Source organism: Frankliniella occidentalis, unplaced genomic scaffold, assembly GCF_000697945.3.
Source record: "Frankliniella occidentalis isolate FOCC.00 unplaced genomic scaffold, Focc_3.1 Scaffold9, whole genome shotgun sequence".
In the NCBI taxonomy this organism is placed as follows: domain Eukaryota; kingdom Metazoa; phylum Arthropoda; class Insecta; order Thysanoptera; family Thripidae; genus Frankliniella; species Frankliniella occidentalis.
This window is the reverse complement of record NW_026267139.1, coordinates 343,710-347,380: the sequence shown is the minus strand read 5'-3', so window position 1 is coordinate 347,380 and position 3,671 is coordinate 343,710.

Genomic DNA, 3,671 nt, shown 5'->3' with positions numbered 1-3,671 from the left:
ATAAGTGATAGAAATAAAATATAAACTATTCGTAAAATTTTGTTTCGAGCAAGATGCATACAAACTATGCTCTGTGAAAGACATAGTCTTCCCGCAACCAATCACAAATAAAAAAAGGAAGACCACACACACAAAAAAATGAAGTAGTAATCAAGGCAAAGAGGGGAAAGAAGATAAACTCCACCGAAGTAATAGGTTGATAGATTGTCACTATCACATACACTAAAGTGATATCTTCTTACTCACTTAAGTTTAAAGCCCTCAGAAGGGCTCATTTGTCTTAGCCCCTAAAAGGACTGTTTCATCTTAGCCCCCAGAAGGGCTGTTTCTGTCCTCAAGAGGACAATCCACTTTCTTCAAGATTGCACCAGTCAGGTTGCAGGCAAGTCATATTTTTCTTTCACTAAAAACAGTAGTACACTCATCAAGTGTTCACTTAAGTCAAAAAGCAAGTGCTTGCTTAAGAAAAATGAAATAAAATAAACATTGACATGAAAAACATGATATGCTTGCAACTGAAATTGGTGTGACCTTAAATTTATGGTAACTGTAAAATAGAATTTGATATAAAATCATTCCAAATCAATAGGTAAATTGACACAAATTACGAGATCATATTAAGCCTTTCTTTGATAATGGTACATACTTTTAAAGGGTTGTGGTTGAAGGGGGCTCTTAGGGGCCTCCTCATCCTCACTCTCTGTATCAGTTATGGTTATGACTAAACCAGTGTCAACTGGCAGGAACTTCAATGCTGGCTTGATATCATTTAGAGAACCTACAAAGTAAACAGACAAAGTTGGGTTAGTGAACGCCTGAGTAGCTCAGAAGAATAACTTAGACATTGTTGTGTACATAAACAGCACAACTATTTTCTAGAAAGGGAGATTCTTTTACCATCCTCACTGCAGCTGTCAAACTCGCAAGAGTTACTTAGAGCAAACACCTTGTACACATGTTTGCATGGCAAACGATTGGTAGTGAAGTCCAAGCAGTCACACTCAAAGCAGTGAGCACAGCGATCATCACACATACAAACACTGCCAACATCAGCAACTTGTCTCACAACATAGACGTCAGAGCCATTTTGTGACCGTACTTCCCACATTGTGGGTGAGAGTTGACAGACATCAGTGTCTTTGATGTTATCAGCACGGGCTTTCCTCTTTTCCTGGAATTCTACCACATTTGGAACTGTGTCCTTCTTACGATTTTCTAAAAGTAAGAGAAGCAATTAAATCACTACAGTAGAGTGTATAAAAGGAAATAGAGAGTAAAATTCTGAACATACTCTTCTTAAATATCCTTTGCCCTGCTGATTTTGGCTGGCCTTTTGCAACTATTTTTGGAGGTAGGGACAAGGCTGGCCTTTCTACAGCATTCACCCCAATTTTATGAATTGTGAACCCTTTAATTACGAAAAAGAAGAGCGATATAAGAAGCCATGTTTGAATAGCACCAAATGGAAATGTAAGTTTGTAAGTGACGAACGAACCTTTTCTTTGTTCAGAACTGTATTTACAATCTTGGTCTCCATTAGAGTTTAGGACAACTTTGAACAAGCAAGGTACTTGAGGAAGTGTCTTGGGACACCTAAAACAAACTCGGCCTGTGTTAGGTCCATATTTTGCAGTGTATCTGAAAAGGAAGTCAGAAATTATTACAAAAGATCTGGAAATTCATCAACACAATTGATGTATCACTCCATGAAACAAATTTAAAAATTAACCAATGCAACAAAGGAAAACAGAGAGGAGCATATACTCACTGTAATGCTATTAAGCCACATCTACATTTCCTGACTGTTTCTTTCTCACTTGGCTGGTTATCAGTGCTGGTGGACACTAAAATAAAGATAGAAAACATCTTTACTTAATAATTACTTTGTAATGAATTAATTGTGAGACAAAATTAATTTTGTACCTGGGGAAGTAACAATCACAGAGGGCCTTGTAGGTGCTGCTTGAGTAACTTGCTGGTCAGTATCGTCATGGTCAGCAAACGTTCCATCAATGTCCTCTTCGTTTTCTTCAATGTGAGGCTGCCTTGCAACGGAACTTCTGTGCTGAACAGAAGTTCCTGCTCTTGCTAGTGGCATAACAGTTACTTCTTGATTGTTCTCCCACAAATTTATGACATCAAGAAGCACTTGGCGTCTATCAAAAAATTGTTGTCCTCCAGTCTCTGCTGCCACTCCTCCAGCCCTTTCACAAGTTTTCATAAAATCCGAGTACCTCTCACGGCTATTCAACTTTCGACCACCCACTTTGAGGGGATTCGGTTGAAAGATTGTAGGTGGGGGACGTGGGATGTTGTGAGGATCAAGCTCTTCCTCTTCAATTGTGTTGTGATCACTGTCACCAGTCACCCGCCACTTAGGGTCTATATCCCCAATGGAAAATAAAGGCTGATCTGTGAGGACAAAACCGTCAGATAAGACAAAATGAAACAAGGAAAGTCTTCTTAAAATATAACTGTATGTGACAAAGTTAGAGAGAAAACACTTACCTTGCATTCGCCTACTGAAAAATATGTGTAAGCAGGGGAAGGAGTAAGCTTTAAAAAATGTGCAAACACATTCCTTAGAATTTAGAGAGTAATCAATAGGAAGAGCATCCATTTTGAGACTGACGTCATACTGTTTGAGGACCATGGCAGACACATATGGTGTACAAATTCTTCTAATTTCAGCTGAATTTGGGTCTGAGTTGTTGGTGATGTAGTGAACTTTCGCCACATTGTTGAACTCTTCGAAAAGAGAATTGTTGACAGCATTCTGATGCATTATTCGAAGCTTGTGGAACATGTCAGCAATGGTCCTCTTACGGTTCAACAATCGCTTCAACTTTCCATTCCACGACTCATTGTGGTTGGTAGTGGTGACACCCTTTGTGACACAGTCAAGTCTTTCATACCCTTTCCAACAGATATTGGAGGTATGCCAATTATCATCAAAATAGGTTTTGAAAGTTGCAGATGCAACTTGACAGAGCTTGAAATAGTATGCATTGTACTGAATTTGAGTTTCACAGTACAGCATGTCCTTCAAATATTTCCTTAGTTTAACCTTAGCAGGTTCTGCTGTACTATTATCATTAAAGATATTTATGCAGTGAAATCTACACAGAATAACGACAGCATCTGGCATGATTTCTCTGATACGAAAAATCTCATTCATTGATTTGTCAACAAATACTGTTTTGGTCTTGTGGATAGTTCCTGCATAACAAGCAGCAAACTCAGAAAATGCTGCATGTAATATCTCCTTCTTCTCTGAGCGTAGAAGAATGTAGCCTGCGACCTTACCATGACCGTTGCGGTCATGGCACATAAAGATACCAAGGGGCATTTTGGCATTGTTGTCATTATATGTATTGTCCATGCCTAACACTTCTGGGTATTGAAGAAAGTCAGCTTGCATCTCTGAGGAAGCCCAGAATATGTAGACAATTTTCCCATCTTCTTCAGCTATGCTAAGTTTTGCATCGGGATCATTTTTTTTCATATCTTCTAATTCTTCCAAAAGTTGTTCCACATCAGTAGCATTTCGGTTGGTGCTCAAAGCACTGTTGTTACCTTTTGACAACCTTTGCCTGGAAAGTAAAACAAATATACCAATAAAGCAGCAAGGGAAACAAATAAGCGAATTGCAATCAGCTTAAAAATTAGGG